This window comes from Protopterus annectens, chromosome 1.part2 (assembly GCF_019279795.1).
Source record: "Protopterus annectens isolate FY-2018-M chromosome 1.part2, PAN1.0, whole genome shotgun sequence".
NCBI lineage: Eukaryota > Metazoa > Chordata > Ceratodontiformes > Protopteridae > Protopterus > Protopterus annectens.
The window spans coordinates 727065408-727084030 of record NC_056727.1 but is presented as its reverse complement, the minus strand read 5'-3'; positions in this window follow the sequence as shown (position 1 = coordinate 727084030).

The window sequence follows — 18623 nt, the reverse complement described above, 5'->3', positions numbered from 1 at the left end:
ACATCATTTATTTCACTTGCTACCAGCTGTTAAGCTGTAGCTTCCTATTTTGGTGAAATAAACCAATATTTAACTTGTCCAGTTTGGTTTTTAACACCAATGCATGTAAAACTGTTAGACTTTGGACTTAATTTTATATCTGCAAAACGCGCTGATGTCTCGCATACTCTTTTGAACTTAAAGAAATTTGTATACAAACAATTTAAAATATGCCTTGGAAAATGTTAATATGTCCAAACTTACATATATTAAGCCATCTGCATGTAATCTGATGCTGATACATTCTTTGAAAGTGTTTGAATCTATGTGTGAAAGGGATATAAGTACCTTGTTAATAAAGAAAAATAAAAAAAATCTTATTTTAATTTAAATCAAAATGAGAAAAAAATCTTTAAGGGCATTGACGGATAATAAGAATTTAGGAGTTATGAAAGTTGACCAAAAGAAGAGTTTGATGAAAGGCCAATTCATTAGGTTGGCTATGATGATATCCAGTAAAGATATATTTGATGCAGAAATGAAAAAAACTTGAGAAATATTTTTTTAGAAAGGGAATACCCCTATTCACTGATGAAGAATGCTAGTGATTATGTTTATAACAACTGGGAAATAAATATGAATCTTTATTGTAAAAAGATTTAACAGATGTAAGACCCAATAATACACATGCACCCTCGAGAAATACTGGTGGAGATGGAGAGAATATTGCAGGTGAACTTATGGAGAAGAGAAAATGTAACATCTGATTAAAAAGTGAAAGCAGTTGTGGAAAATAAATCTTTATACACCTATAAAAGAGCCCCTTATTTATAGAACATTTTGGAAAACAACACAGGTAGTAAGGGACAAAAAAGGTACGAAAAAATGTGGTAGATGTGTGCAATGTAAACTTATTTTAGAACAACCAGTTGTTTACTTGAAAGATGCAGCTAAGACTACTATATTTCCTAGATAGTAAAGGAGGGGTCTATTTAGCTTACTGTAGTACATACCCAGCTTTTTATGTCAAAAAGACCGAAATGTGTCTTAAAAAGTGAATTTGTGAACATGGGTATGAAATAGGAGCGAAAAACATTAACAATGTTTTATATAGACACTCCATTAATTGTTCTAACTACAAAGGGTTTTTATTTTGTATATTAGAGAATGTGACACCTAACCCAGAGTGGGGTGGGGTGGAAAGACCGTCTAGAGGTAAGGGAGTTGTGGTGGCAAGTAAAAGTAGATGACACACACTACCTGGGGATTAATGACGACTTGTCCCTAGTTCCAGTGCTAAAAATAAAGGCTAATAAATATTAGCATTTTTTTCTTGTTGTTTTTGTGTGTTTTTTGGTACTTTTTAGGAGTAAAACATTTTATGTTGTATTTTAAAATAAACATAAGACAGGTTGGTTATTTAAACTAAGCTAAATTTTATATGTTTATGTGTTTATATTTAGTATTTTTGATTTACAATATATATAATACTTTTGGAATGTTTTATTTGAGTATTATACCTTTAAGACCTGATTGAAGGTATTTTATGTTAGGGGAGAGTCATTTAAAAGCAGCATTTGATGTGTGCATTTTAGATTCTGATGAAGTCTGTTGCACACAGACAAAAAGCTGTATTGTGCATTACACAAGCATAAATAAATTTGTGGTATTTACCTTCACTAGCAGTGCCTATTTTTGGAACCATTTTCCAGCTAATGTTTTCATTGGTATATGTATGCAAAGTTCTTCTGTTTGGGAAAATAGGTGCCTTTAAAACAATTGTCAGTTTTATCAAGGGACTGTATTATTCTATAAGCATTTTGTGGATGATGTTTTTCTTTTATGGGGTGGCACTGATATACAGCTGCAGGAATTTCTAAATTATATGAATTCCACTAACCCTTTTTGAGGTTTAAATCAACTATGTCAATGCATGAGATATGCTTTTTGGATAGTCTGTTGAGATGCGATGGCTGTGTTAAAGATATTAGAAAGCCTATATACTTACATAGAACTATTATGCACCACACATTTTTTCTAATATATAGTACATAGCCAAATGATTAGAACATCGACAGGGGCTATTGATGAAAACATGAATGAGAAGGCAGCTCAGGGTCTTATAGTGGATTTTAAAGGAAAGGGATATGATACTAATAGGCTTAAGAGTATAAAATGAAATAGATGCGTTAAGAACAACTATCGCTGAACCTCTGTTTGGAGATACAACTACTGATCAGGCTAGTGTTAACAAAAGAGACCTTAGTTTAACTATCCCCATTATGTAAAATGCACATACTAAACATATCTCCTGCATTTATAGAAAACATTGGAATGTTTTATGATGTTATAATAGCTTAATGGATAAAATTCCTTTAGTGCCCAAATGTATATATAAAAATTCTATGAACTTGAAACATATGCTGTGTTACAAAGAACAAGGTAAAGAAAGAATTATAACTGGAAACAAGGGTACCGACCAATGCTTTGGTTCTTCATTTTGTGAATATATTAGTAATGATAAGTTATTTGTACATCCAAATACTGAGCAAAGATTGAATCTGACTGTATCAACAACTTGTGACATGAAGGACACACTATATCTAACCAGGTGTGTAAAATGAACTTCTTTTTATATTGGCAAAATTAATAGAAAATGAAGGACTTGTATATATGAAGATCTATGTATATACATAGACATGTTGAAACAAATGCTTTATATAAATGCATACTACAAGAAGGAAGTTCACAAAAGTTTTTAGAATTTCAGAATTAACATTTAATAATTTAAGGGGTGGGGGTAAGTTTCTGCAGACAGAGAGAAACTAATATTATTGGATCTACAGACTTTGGGCAGATTATCCTCCAGGACTGAATGGAACATATAGTTTAAAACCTTTGCTAAAGTCTATGTCTATTAAATAGATGTTTAGTTAATTTTTTAAGAATTTCAGATAACTTTTTAAGAAAATTTTAAGAACCTATAGAGATACTTTGAAATGTTGTGCTAATGTTATCTCTTAGTTCAATTTGATAATGTGACCATTACACTGAATGTGTTTAAATTTGCTGTTCCTATACTCAAAAACTTTTTAATTAATATGAAAAAGCACATTTGTGTGAAAGTTTGCGGATGTTGAATAAACATTTTACTTGCGCTGTCCTTGAAAGAAAAGAGTGGATGTTAAGTAAACTTTTTTATCTGTGGTGTTCTTGAGCTGTGAAGTTTTGTTTGGTTGACTGGAGAAAGACTACAGTGTCACTCCACCCAACAGAAATGCTGAGTTTGCTCTCTGTAGCCAAGAAATTCATAGAAGGTATAATGAGAGAAAAAACTGATATGTTTCCTGGAAGGCAACAAAATTCAGGACATTGACAGTGACACCTCTCAACTGTTCCTGATTTTGAGCAACATCCCTGATTTTGGCTCAGACATTTGCTCTGTCCCTCCTATAATTAATACTTTTTGAGTAACAAGTGGTGGATTGCAGTTAACAATAATCAATAGAGTTGCACATTATTTTTACTTAAAAAATGCATTCTAATTCAACTTCTATTAATATGACTACTCCTACATTGAGTGGTGACAATAACTAAAAATATCTCTGATTTGGGACCTTTCTTTTTTATTAGTTTTGGCTTTGTCCCTGATTCTAGAGGAAAGAGGTTGAGAGATATGAACTCATGGCTACTTCGTGTACAATTGGTGACCTCACTGTGATGAGTTATGTGGCATGTCTTTCGGCTAGCTGGATCAGAATGAAGCCAGTGGCAGTTGGTGGTAAATGTTTCATTCACCATGGTCCTGTCAGTCAGGGTTACAACAGAGTGGCATCAGGTATGTCCAGGAGATGTCACCTACCTGGATTTCAGCAAAACTATTGTAGCCCATAAGAGGCTTATAAGGAAACCGAATGGGCATGAGTAGAGAGAAAATGTTTCCCTGAGTTGAAAAGTGACTGTTGGGTAGGACACAGAGTGTGACAGTGAGAGGAACACTATCTAAAACAGGATGAAAGTGCTAGCATACTATAGGTCTCTTGCCATGGGCATCAAAATTGGAAGAGAAAACAGTAATAGCCACCCTTGTGAAAGATACAAACCTAGAGAAAGTGTTGATGGATGTCAGAATCAGCCTATGGAAATATCTGAAGAAGCTTTCAAAGAGGTCAGAAAGATGCCACTGATCTGCCGTGCAGAAAACTGTAGGCTCTTACACACAGGGAAAATAACTTATGAGATGGAATGCAGCTAGAATCCTTTCAGCAGATCACTTGTCAGGTGTCTGTGATCTATATGGTTGTGCGCACATTGCGCTTGTTATATAAAGTGCACTCTTTACCCATTGAAGAGTTATAATAATGAGCAGTCATTGGGGTATCTTAGAATGGAGGCTGAGACCTCACTACACTCTGAAGGGGTACAACAGTCACCAATCACAGAATATATCAGAACAAAGGCTGAGAACTCCCTACTCACTGAAGAGGTATAGCACTCACCAATCACAGGATATCTAAGACCAGAGGCTGAGATATCTCTACCCACTGAAGAGGTACAACTATGACCAATCACGGGGTGTCTCAGAACAGAGGCTCTAATGGTACTCTCACAAAGTAGCTTAGGGCATAGAATAAGTTTTCTTGCTATTAAGAGTGCAAATGGGATGGACTATGTGTATGAGAGGGAGAAGAAGGTCCATCAATACACTGTCTTATGTGGTGAAGCACTGTAATGAGTATTGTGTATGGTGTGGCGGACACTGACATGCAGCTACAGAGAGGCTGTATCTATATTCCTGTCAGTGCTGGAAACATGCCAGCATTCTCTTAGATAACAGCCCTATGCATTACTCTGGGAAATACTCTTCCAGTATAGGAGTAATTTCAAACTGCCCACCCCAAGTGCAATTGGTGACTGCACTATAATGACTTAAGTGGCATTTCTTGTGGTTGGCTGGATCAGAATGAAGGCAGTGGAAATTGGTGGTAAAGGTTTTATTCACTATGGTCTTGGTCATACTTCAGGAATCCAAAGTCCCACTCAAAGTAGTGGGGAATAGAAAACTCTATAAACAATTTTAATTGTGACAGTAAAGGATCATCTCCAGGGTGAGAAGATTACAGCTCTGCTAAGGAAGCTGTAAGACAGTATTTGAAGGGGCACTAATTCCAGAGGCAAGGAGGTAATACTCCCATTCTATAGAAGATTAGACAGGCCACAAACGAGACATTGTACACAGTTTTGGAGGCCACACTGAGAGAAGGAAAAAAAGCTGTTGGAAAGAGTGCAAAGAAAGGCTATGAGAATGGTGACAGGATGGCATGACATGGGGGGCATTGAGAATTTTTTCTTTGAGTGCAGAAGACAAAGAGAGGGCATGGCCTAGATCCAGAAAACAATCAAGGGAAACTGTAGACAAGATGAATTAAAGTGAAAGAAGAGAGGTGGTACAAGAGGGCACAGTCACCAAACTGAGGTGACAGGTTATATCATAGGTGTTAAGAAATGCTTCTTCATAAAGTGGAAGGTGACTGAATGGAATAGGATACAAGACATACATTTAGCCATTTCACATCAAAATGTTAAACACAGACCACAATATATCTCATTGGTGCAAAATAGATTTTAAATAAGTAAACTACTAAGTGCAATACAAATATGTGTTTCTACATGGGGCTTCACACTCATGCACCACTACGAAGAACAACTATTCCCCTTCACAACCCTGCTAACTAAATACACTAGCTTCAAAGGTGCAGCACCTCGAAGATAGCAGGAATACTTGAGTTTCCACCAAAACTGAGTATACGTTTTATTCAAAAATAGTGCATCCACAGAGTAGACATATTTAGTTAACAGGATATGGGGGATCAACCCCCTATATTCCATGTGCAAGGGTCTTTGTCCCCTACAGAAATATTTGTTTACTGTTGTGATGATATGGGCAAGTGCCAGCATGGCCAGCTGGAGTTTTGTAAAGAATGATATGTCCTTTGAATATCAAACTGATTTATACAAGATGCTTGTGTTACAAATGTATTAGAACTGTCTGTATGTCATTTGTATATCAAATTGATTTTGTACAGATGCTTGTGCTGAAAATGTAATTGTGAGCTTTGCTTGTGTGGAAATGTATTAACAGTGCACCCTGCTGAAATGAAGAGAAATGTGCATGTATTACTGCAGCTGAATTAAATGTATATAATTTAATAGAGGATACTGGCACAGCTGAGGTTAACTTTAAGAAAAATAAGGGAAATATAAATGAGCTGTTAAATCATTAAAAGGCACCACACAGTGCTAAATAGGGCCGGAGACATTGGGTCTGGGGAAGAGCCTTTGTCCATTAGCACAGTGAAAAGATGGGAGGCCCCAGGCACTGCCATAAACATTTGGATGTGCATTGTGCCCATCTGTGCTAATTTCCTGTCTCAGCTTCAAAATGAATACTGTGAGAACCTAGAGTCAGGTGACCAGATGAGTCATTCTGCCTGCCCTCTTGGAAATTATATTTTAAATATTACAAAGAGAAATCTCAGAGTATTGAGTATTCTGTTTGGAAAGCCTGACCGGAAAGACCCTTACCCACAGCATATTGCCTTGCGGTAGCAAGTAACTTAACTAAGGAACAGTACAATTTTTTTAGATTCACTCAGGAATATAGTGAAACTTAGTTTAGATATTGTTTTTCTTTATTTGCCTAAGTCTGTCCATCAATGTTCTTTTCAATATTTCCTGTGATCTGAACTCTGTGGTTTACTGTGAATATATATGCAGTATTTTCATGCTCTTTTATTATTTATTATTAAATATATTTAAAACTTTTTATTATGGCTGATCCTTTTAGAAAGTACTTAACCTTTGAGAGTGCTTATATTTATTTGGTGACACTGTGTGAGCCACTCCAGAAGGCTACCATTTGTATTAGTATCAATATTAATATAAACATATATTATATAGTATATAATATTAATATAAATAAATGTTAAATAAATAAAATATTACAGAGTATAATTGGATACCCTTTTAAGAGCCTCATAGTAATTGACTGGTGGCAGTGATAACTACTTTGTAGTCTGGGCAGAGTTGTTAGAGTGGGTGATCAGTGCCAGCCTTTCCCAAGGGTGTACATGAAAATTAAATCTTAAAGAAACAGCACCAGTACATATTATTAATGCCCACCCCTCCAGGCATGTCTAAATGTCAGTTCCCTGTACTTTCTCCTATTAACCTGGTGAACATGGGCATCCTGAGGCAATGTAGCAACTGCCTCATGTACACTGACAACCTCTCTTCTTACCTCCCAACACTCAGACTTGCGAGAGATGCACTTATATATCCAAATTGGAAGCCAAGCACTCTCCAGCCAAGACCATAATTGCTGGTCAAGAGGAAAAGGTCAACACCTGCCCCACACCACATGGAACACATAGCCTTCCAGCACATACACCAGCACTGCCTTCACATAAAAACAAGAAACATACACCCACCTTTGCGAAGGCTCTCAATAAAAATCTACCCAAAAAGCAGAGACTTCCAGTTTTTGACCATCACAACACACTAATCACGAGACACATAACTCTCCTAAACAGTGTGCCACTCAACCAAAGCCCCTAGGGCAAAGCAACATGCCCAACACACTAGTCATAGGTGACTCAATAGTGGGGCACACTGATGTCCCACTCACTAGATTGAATAAGGAGAAAGTAACAGTCAGCTGCCTGTCAGGTGCCAGGATCCACCACATAATGCATGCACTCAGGTCCCTCAACAATAGGTAAAAGTATGACTCTGTCATTGTACATGTGGGTGTGAATGACCTGAGATGTACCTCCCTGGACTACATGAAAAAAGACATGGAGGAGCTCTTGGATTATGTAGCCTAGGTTGGTATGACCCTAGCCCTGAACAGCCTCCAATCATCACCCAGAATGATATCAGAGTACAAGCAGAAAATGATTGATGTCAACAATTGGCTAAGTTTCTGGTGTCATTCTAAGGGGATCCAGTATCTGTCTGCCTGGGATGACATGACTGACAGACCTTGATGCTTTGCCAGAGATGGCCTGCATCTGTCACCCCTGGGCTTCCAGATACTGGCCAAGGCTCTTGCCACCCCTATAGTGCCTTTTTTAGGCAGTGTTCCAAAGACCAAATTACCACTGTAACAGCAACAAACAAATGCAGTTTGAGGGTCATGCTGTTCAATGCTAGAAGTCTAAATCTCAAAATGCACTGACTTAAAACACTCCTTAAAATGCAGAACATCGACATTTGTTCTGTAACAGAGACCAGGTTAAAGGCAGCAAAAAGCACCCCTGCACTACCAGGGTATAACTCATTCCACACCTTTTGGCCCCAGAACTTGGACCAAAGTGCCAAAGACAGTGGTGTTTCCATATTCAAAAAGGGTGTGCACACCTTCAGACTGGTAGCCCAACATAGTGCATCAGAGATACTTCAGGTGCAGCTAACATTGTGTAAGACAGCGATTCAGGTCATAGCCTGCTATAGGTCCACAACCATGTCCCAAGACTCACACTCCATGTTCCTATGCACCCTGGTCCAACCTAACACTCTCATACTGGGTGACTTCAACTATCCCTCCATTAACTGGGAAAGCTACTCATGTACCAATACACTTGCCCAATGTTTCCTGGAATTCATTAATTCCAGTGCTCTGGATGAGCTTGTTCTTATCCCCACTAGAGGTAGCAACATCCTTGACCTGGTCATTACTAACATGGGCAACTGTTGCTCTACACCAATAGTCAACTCATCCCTGGTTAGATCTGACCACAAACTAACCACCTTGGAAATCCACATCTCTTCCACCCCCACCCCTGCAAAGGTAACCACCATGCAAAACTTCTCCAAAGCTAACTTTGGGCTCCTAAAAACAGAGGTAGCTAACTTCACAGCACCCATGCAAATGGAGAATAGTTGCGTGACTGCAGAATCATACACCATTGCACTGTACGAACACGTACACAAATGCATAGATCTCACCATACCCAATAGAACCAAGATACTTTCCTCCAAAAACAGGAAACCAATCTGGTGGTCCCCTGCCATAAACAAGCTCTACAACAGAATGAGGAAACTGATGTGGAATAAGGTGAAGTCCCAAGACTGGAAAAACTCCCTTATCAGCCTCAACAAAAAGTTGAGATCCCTCATCAAATCCTCTAAAGCTAGCTATGAAAACAGAATTGCAGCAGATAGTAAAGACAACCACAAGGCCTTCTATAGTTATGTAAAGAATCTCCATGGCAATACCCAGATTTGCTCTGAGCTACTGCACAATGGTACCTCTTATACTGAGCCAACAGATATTGCCAATATACTGGCCGACAGATTCAGTGCCAACTTTACCCCTCTCTCCACCACCAAAGGACCAATTACAAAACCAGTAGATTGCCAGATACCCACTATCACTGCTGCACAGGTTAAAACAGCACTGTCCAAGGCCAAGAATACAGCTTCTATGTGGCCTAACAATATTCCTGGTTGTGTTCTACCTGAACTACAGAGTGAACTGGCATCTCACCTGTGTGCTTTGTTCAATCACAGCCTCACCTCAGGCTTTGTCCCTACCAAATGGCACACTGCTACAGTCTTCCCTCTCCACAAAGGAGGAGTAACTACAGACCCTGGGAACTATCGCCCCATTAGCCTGACGAGTCTGATATGCAAACCTATGGAACGCATCATCATGGACCTACTAAACAAGGATATAGGGAATCTCCAAATTTTGGATCCCACACAGTTTGGTTTTGTGAAGGGTAGCTCATGCCTGCTCAACCTGGTTGACTTCTTTGAGTTAGTCACCAGAGCTGTGGATGAAGGCAAGGTGGTTCATATAGCCTACCTTGATCTGGCCAAGGCCTTTGATACCATCCCCCACTCAGGAATCATAGAAAAACTCACTAAGCTAGGCATCAACCCCTATATCACTAGGTGGGTTGCAAATTGGCTCACAGATAGAACTCACAGTGTGAAAGTAGCTAACTCCAAGTCAGACTGCTGACCAGTCACAAGTGGAGTCCCACAGGGTTTGGTCTTTGGTCCTCTCCTGTTTGGTATCTACTTTTCTGAAGTCCAGGCCAACAGAAAGGGACTCTGGCTGATAAAGTTTGCAGGCACATGATTGCAAGTGGGGAGCTATTATTAACTCCCCAAGTGATGTTGACATCCTACAGAAAGGCCTCACTGAGACCAACGACTGGTGTCAGAACCATGTCCTTAAGCTCAATGCCAAAAAATGTGTCATCATCCCCTTTGGGAAAAACCTGGTTCCCATGAATTACCACATGAATGGTAGTCCTGTGAACATATAAGGAGTTATAAGAGATCTGAGAACACAGGTTGACAGCAACCTCTCTTTTGCCCACTACATTGCCACTGTGGTCAGAAAGTCCTTCTATGTAGCACATCTCATTACTAAGGGTTTTGCATCCATGAAGAAAGAGGTTGTTGTCTCCCTCTACTCTTCCCTCATTAGGCTAATCATCGAGTACAATGTCCCATTTGGCATGTACCTCACTAGACACCTGCAACAACTGGAGAGGCTGCAAAAGTACCTCACAAAGAGGATCCTAGGCCTTAAACACTTGTCCTATATGGACATACTCAAAAAACTCCAACTATTCTCTGTCTCATATCGCCTACTTAGAAGCAATCTCTGCTTGACTTACAAAGCCATGTCTAACCCAGCTCTGTTAGAAATGCTACATCTAAAGAAATCACAATCCCTTCGCACCACATACTCCAGAGACCTTATCCTCATTACCACAATCAACAGAACAAGCTGGGGGGACAGGTTCATAACCCAGAGACTGCCCATGCTATGGAATAGACTTCCCATACATGTCAAACAGAGCATCTTACTGGCCCGCTCCAAGAGAAATCTTGATGAGTGGATGAGGAAATAGAAAATTCACTCCAGGGATCACTCCAGTGGCTCTACTCGACAGAGGCACTGGGAACTAAGGTCGGGTGGCACAATGCCAGGGTAATCCTATGGGCTAGTCTTGTAAAGGCTCCAGGCCCATTAGCCTACTACACACCTGTGAACCTATAAACCTAAGAGTGTGTGTGTGTCAGCTTCTTGAGGCAGGGGCAGAGAGTGCTGGAGGACTTGGCTTGGACACTCAGCTGAGGACCTAATCCTGCAGCTTTACCTGTAGGGAGTCTTATTGGGGTCCTGGAGGGAGACAGATAAAGAGACATCCAGACCCCGTGCTAAGTGTGTTCCCCTGTGTGCTCTTAATGGAAATTGTACTTGATGCAAAGAGGTCTGCATCTGGAAATACTGAGTGTATCCATTTGCATTTCAAGTGCATGTCTCTCTCCAGTGTCAGTGGTGAGGATTCAGGTTCCTTGATTACTGGCCCAGTGTGTGTGTGTGTGGGGGGGGGGGTGACACATATTGGTGGCCATCACATATTGGTAGCAGTGGTGGGCATCACAACTATATACTATTGTTTTATGTGTGCAGATATTTCATATTTTAATTTCTGTGTCTTGTAAAGGGCATCCTGTTCTCTGGATGTATGAAGTAGTGGGACACATTCTTCAAATTCTAAGAGTTAAAGAAATAAAACTGGAAATATTCCCAAGTATGTGAAAAATAGCATTTTCTTTTATTTAATCTATCAATGTATGCAGTAAATCAAAACTCTGAACTGGTATAATACAGAAAGATTAGCACCACATGACAGAAACAGTGTTTTTGTTTTATATATTCTAACATGACGTTGTTCTGCAGCACAAGTTCTGTTATTTATATCAAAGAAGTGAAAATGTGCTTCAAAGCTTACTAAAAGAGCAGCTTAACAATGCAAAGCTGAAGTTTAGATGTTTGGTCTGATAATTTTTTAAATTATGAACTTCAAAGTAAAACTCCTTGGTATCATGTCATAGGTTCATAGGTGTGTACTAGGCTAACAAATACAAGTGCCTTTTTAAACCTAGCCATGCATCCCAAATCTCTGACAAGTTCAGGTACCCTTGATAAGTGTAATCAGGGGCCTGGGAGATGAAACATTTATAGGCTGCCTGTGTCCATTACAGACATAGGTGCCAAACCAGGGAGGAATTTCCTGTTCCTCATCGAATTGTCCAAGTTACACTTGAATTTGGTTAGGGAAGAACTCTCCTTCACATGGACAGGGAGACTGTTCCAGAGAAGGGATAGTCTCTTGGATATATACCTGTCTGTCCAGCAGGTGCTATTTATACCACAAGCAATGTTTAAAATTTTAGAACAATTAATTCTGGTGCTGTTTGTTGTGTGGATATGCAGGAGGTCCATCAGGGTGGGGTCTGACAATGCATTGTATGGCAGGCATAGATCTCCTCACAACATACTATAGGAGACAGAATATAGAGATAGGACCATGAGTGGGGCTGCATTGGACATGTTACTTATGCCCTGTATTTTTTAAATAACGAACGTCTGTGGGTATTCCAGTTGTTGGATGTGCCTGGTTAGGTACATACCAAAGGGGGCATTGTATTCAATGACAGGTCTGAATAATGCTGAATACAGTGGAACAATAACCTCCTTGGACCTTGATGCCATACCTTTGCTTATAAGTTGCACAACATAGAATGATTTCCTCACTACTGTAGACACATGATGGTCAAAGGCTAGATTACTGTGTATGTGTGTCCCCAACTCTCTCACTACCAGGTCAACTCCTTGGAGTGTGTTGTCAATATGATAGTTACCGGGGTGGATGACTTCCCAAAGGATACTGTTATGCATTTCTTGGCATTTAGTTTTAGTACATGGCATTGACACCAGTAATTTGTTTGTGTTAGCCCTTCCTGGAGAACATTACTGCTCCATATTTGCAATCATTTGCATATCTGTTTAGCCAGAGGCTATTAACATTGGCCTTGACTTCAGCGAAGTAAATGACAAAAAGGAGTGGTTCCAGGATTGATCCCTGTGGAACTCCGCTTGTGACTGGCCTCTTTGTAATGTAGAGGTGGACTCCAATTCTAACTTCCTGTGTTATTCTGTGAGCCAGCTGCCTATCCACCATGTGCCTTAAGGATTTATAACTAACCTCTTGACTTTGTTAACAATGCCCAAGTGGGGTACTGTGTCAAATGCCTTAGCCAGGTCATGGTAGGCAGTGTGAACCATTTTGCCCTCATCCTTTGCTTTGGTGACCTTCTCAAAGAAGTCCACCAGGTTAGGTAGGTATGACTGCCCTTGTGGTAACCCAGCTGGGTTGGGTCTAGTGTCTGGTGGTTTTTATGTCATTATTGATCATTTCCATGATAATTCTTTCCATGGCTTTGCATATGAGACTGGTGAGACCTATGCATCTGAAGTTTCCAGGGTCTGTAGTTGGCCCACCTTTGTGCAGAGGGATGAATGTTGCTGTTCTCCATTTATGGGGCACAAAGCCTGTTTGGAGACTCCAGTTAAATAGCAATTCCATGAGGCCTGATAGGTTATATCTTGTTCTATTTAAAAGGCATCCTGGGACATAGTCTGGGCCCATTGATGCAATGTTGTTGGCCTTAGAGAGAGAGCATTAAAGACCTGTTCCCTATTGAATGTAGGAGCTGTTAAATTTGATGGTATTTCCTCAGGAGAGGTTTAGTGGGAGAGAAGGGGAGAGTTGGAGCTGAATTTGTTGGCCAATAGGTTTGCTGTATCATCTAACTCAGAATAGGTGGCACCACTAACAATGAGTTCCATACACAATCGTGTATTGCCTTTGAGGTTGCAGGCATAGCTAAAGAATGTCTGGTGGTTGTCCTTGCCCTGCAAGGCAAAATGTACCTCAAAATTGGCTTTTGTAAACTTTATTTAGGTTCATAGGTTCATAGGTAGGTACTAGGCTATCTGCCCAAAGGCATTTATAAGACTAGCCAGAATGTGTTGGCTTTCGCTGCCCCCTTAGATTAGTTCCCTGTCCCTCTGTCCAGCAGAGCCACTGAAGTGATCCCCAGGGTAAACTTTCTGTTTCCCATCCAATCGTCAAGTTTTCTTTTAAAGAGTGTTAGCAAGGAGCTCTGCCTAATGTAGATTGGAATCTTGTTACAAAGCATGGGAAGTCTCTGCGACAGGAATCTATCCCTACAGCACGTCCTATTTATTGTTGTGGTGAGGTTTAGATCCCTAGAGTGTGTGGCTCGAGGGGATAAGGTTTTCTATAGGTGGAGATGTCCATCAATTCTGGGTTAGACATGGCCTTGTATGATAGGCAGAGATCACCTCTGAGTTGGACATGGCCTTGTATGTCAGGCTGAGATCACTTCTGAATAGGCGGTATGCAACCGAGTACAGCTGGAGTTTCTCCAGTCGAGCTGCATAGGGCATCTGTTTGAGGCCAGTGATCCTCTTGGTAAGGTACTTCTGTGGTCTTTCCAGCTGTTGCAGGTGTCTTGTAAGGTACATCCCAAATGGGGCATTGTATTCTATGATGGGTCTGATGAGTGATGAGTAGAGGGGCACAATGACCTCTTTTAATCTGGATGCGAAACCTTTTGTGATTAGGTGGGCCACGTAGGATTTTATAACCACTTTGGCAATGTGATTATCAAAGGTGAGATTACTATCTACTTGGGTCCCCACATCCCTTATTATGTCTTTCGTATTTAGGGGACTACCACCTATGTAGTAGTTTGTGGGTACTTTGTTTTTTCCAAAGGGGATGACTATGCACTTTTTGGCATTTAGCCTGAGGAAATGATTGTGACACCAGGTATCCGTCTGAGTGAGACCCTTTTGGAGGATGTCTATGCCAGCTGGAGAGTCAATTATAGCCCCTAGTTTGCAGTCGTCTGTGAACTTGGTCACCCATAGTCCTCCTGTGCTTGCCTGTACCTCTGAAAAGTATATGATAAACAGGAGGGGTCCTAGGACTGAGCCCTGGGGAACACCACTTGTAACCGGTTTAGAGTCAGACCTAGCTCCCACAACTCTCACCATATGGGTTCTGTCCATGAGCCAGTTGGCAACCCATCTTGTGATGTAGGGGTTTATGTTCAGGCTGGTGAGCTTGTCTATAATACCAGAATGGGGAATGGTGCTGAAGGCCTTAGCGAGGTCTAGGTAGGCTGTGTACCACATTTCCCTCATCTATAGTCTTGGTAACTGTCTCAAAGAAGTTCACCAGGTTTAGCAGGCATGATCTGCCCTTAACAAAGCCGAACTGGGTAGGGTCCAGTGTTTGGAGGTTCCCAATGTCTCTGTTAATGAGTTCCATGATGATGCGCTCCATAGCCTTACAGACCAAGCTAGTCAGGCTTATAGGGCAATAGTTCACAGGGTCTGTTGTGGCTCCACCTTTATGGAGTGGAATAACCATTGATGTGCACCACTCTATGGGTACGTAGCCTGTGGAGAGGCTGAGTTTGAACAGTGTGTTTAGGTGAGGGGTTAGTTTGTCTTTGAGCTCATGTAGGACACAACCTGGGACACTGTCCAGTCCCATTGATTCTGTGTTTTTGGCTTTGGAGAGGGCTGTTTTAACTTGTCTGTGATTTCAGGGACACTACATTCTTCTGATATGGTTATGGGCCCTTTTGGGGGTGAGAAGGGGGTGAAGTTTGCTCTGAACCTGTCTGCCAGGATGTTGGCAATATCGGTCAGTTCAGTGTATTTTATGCCATTCTGCACTAACTCCAAGCAGATCTGAACATTGCCACTTAGATTCTTGACATAGCTAAAGAATACCTTGTGGTTATCTTTGGAGTTCTTGGCAATTTTTCTTTCAAAGCTCGCCTTTGATGATTTTATGAGGGATCGTAGTTTCTTGCTGATACTGATCAGAGATGTCTTCCCTTTTTGGGATTTTACTCTTTTCTGTACTAGTTTCCTCCTTCTATTGTATAGCTTGTTTATGGCAGGAGTCCACCAGACTGGTTTCATTTTCTTGGAGGAGTGAGTCTTGGTTTTGCTTGGGATGGCATGATCCATGCATTCTTGTAGGTGCCCATAGAATGCATTAGTAAAGGATTTTGCAGCTTGGACAGCATTATCCTTCAGCATGGGGGCTTTGAAACTTTCCACCTCAGTCTTAAGTAATGTGAAGTTTGCTTTTGAAAAGTTTTTCACGGTGGTTTCCTTGTCCAGGGGTGGGGGCAGAATGTGGATATCCAAAGTGATTTGTTTATGGTCAGATCTAACCAGCAAGGGGTTGACTTCCGCAGCCCATGTTGGTGATGACCAGGTCCAATATGTTGTCACCTCTGGTGGGAGTGTTGACCAGTTGAACCAGGGTGTCTGAGTTTATAAATTCTAGGAATTGTTGGGCAAGGGAGTTATTACTTGAGTAGTTGTCCCAGTTAATGTTTGGTTAACTGAAATCACCCAATATTAGGGTGTTTGTTAGGGCCTTTATGTTTCCCAATGTTTCCAGAAAGGTAGAATGGGGGTCCTGGGACCTGGTGGGTGATCTGTAGCAAGCTACAATTTGAACTGCAGTTTTGCCCGTTGTTAGTTGCACATGGATGATCTCTGAAGCATTGTGTTGTGCCACTAACCTGGAGGTGTGGGTATCCTTGATGAATATGGATACGCCCCTACCTTTTGTATTTTGGTTTGGGTTCTGTGGCCAAAATGTATTGTATGAGTTGTAGCCTGGTAGTGCTGGGGTGTCTCTGGTGTCTTAAACCAGGTTTCTGTTACTGCACATATATTGACTTTCTCCATACTGAGGAGTGCCTCCAGTGCATGCATTTTGAGGTTTAGATTTCTGGAATTGAGTAGCATTACCCTCAGTTTTTTGTTACTTGTGCTATTTACGGTGGTGGGTTTGCCTTTTGAGCCTTGCCTAAAAAAGGCACTATGGGGGTGGCAAGAGCCTTGGCCAGTATTCAAAAGCCTAAGAGTAACAGGTGCAAGCCATCTCTAGCAAAGCAGCATGGCTTGTCGAGCATGTCATCCCAGATGGACATACACTGGATCCCCTTTGAATGACACCAGAAACTTAGCCATTTGTTGAAATCAAGAATTTTTTCTTTATACCATGGTATAATTCTTGGTGAGGGCAGGATACTACTCAGGGTCAGGGTCATACTGGCCTGGGCTACGTGATCAGAGAGCTCTTCCATGTCTCTTTTCATGTGAGTTGTTTGTTTAGTTTGATGAGAGTGATTCTATCTTGCTGGGCTACACCTCCTAATTTTTGCCGTGATTTTCTTCTGTCATACAACCTATTGATTTTGTGATTCCAATAGGGTGGCTTGTTTTTTTTGAATTAGTTCTGTACTTCCTGCTGGGTACAGCTGCCTCTATGTAGCTACCACCATACTTGTATAAGGTTTCTGTGAACAGTTCTGTATTGGCAGCAGTGTTCTTGGCATTTATGGGGGCTTGGAATTTTGCCAGGTTATCACTTAATAGTAGTAAGGTAGCCTTAAAGTAGTTTGTGAACATTCCTAGGTTAGCTGGGGGGGTTTCCAGGTTTTATTTTTACTTCAAAGGAGACCATTTTGTGGTCTGACCCTACCAGCAAAGACATTACACTAGGTGTCATGCAGTCAGGATTGCCAGACATCCCTATTTGAGTGGGACTGTCCCGGGATCAGCAGCCCAATCCCGAGTCCCGCATTGCTGGTTTAAATCCTGGTGAAACAACCTCCACTTTGCAGTTTATGATTGACTCATATGCCAGTATACGGGCCAATCATAAATCGCAAAGCGAAGCCACTTCTGTTTAATGCGGAACAGCAGACTGTTCTGCCCTGAACAGAAGAGGCTTTTCTGTGCAATTTTCTGATTGGCTCATATACTGGCATAGTAGCCAATCAAAAATCGCAAAGCAGAGTTAATTCTGTTTAATGCGGAACTGCCTGCTGTATTTTTTTTTTTTTTTTGGTCTACACTTAACATGAAGGACCTTTTTTATTTTTTTGGTCCCTACCTATCACTTTCCTGCATGCAACACTCACCCACATTAGTGAGGACCAGTTCCAGTATGGTTGCACCCCTGGTTGGTGTATTGACAATCTATTCCAAGGAGTTTGTATTTACAAAACCCAGGAATCTCTGTGCCTGCACATTTGCTGTCATGTATGATTACCAGTTAATAGTGGAATAATTAAAGTCACCCATAAACATGGTATTGGGTTGGATGGTGAGTGTTTCCAATAAGTTTAAATACATGTTATGGGTTTCTTGGATTATTGAAGGGGACCTATAGCGTGCAATGAAGTGTTATGGGATTTGGCCTATGATGATCTGAATATGGAGAAGCTCAAATGTATTGTCTTGTTTGACTAGCCTTGAGGTATATTTATTTTATATATATAAATCGAGATACCTCCACCTTTTGTCCCTGTCTTTGTAGTAGCTGGTCTAAATGTGCGAAAGGCATTATAGTCTTGCACTGCCGGTTTGCTCACTGTGACTTTAAACCATATCTCAATGACTGCACAGATGTCAGCATTCTCTAGGGTGAGGAGTTATTGTAGGGAGTGGAGTTTTTGTTTAGACTCCTGGCACTGGGCACTAACACGTTTAGATTTTCTAGGTTTTTATTTGCTATGTCAGAAGTAGTTTAATTTTGGCATTGCCTAAAAAAAGGCACTATGGGGATGACAATGTTTTAGCTAATATTTGAAAGCCTAAAGGGGAAAGGTGTAGACTATCCCTGGCAAAGCAGCGTGGT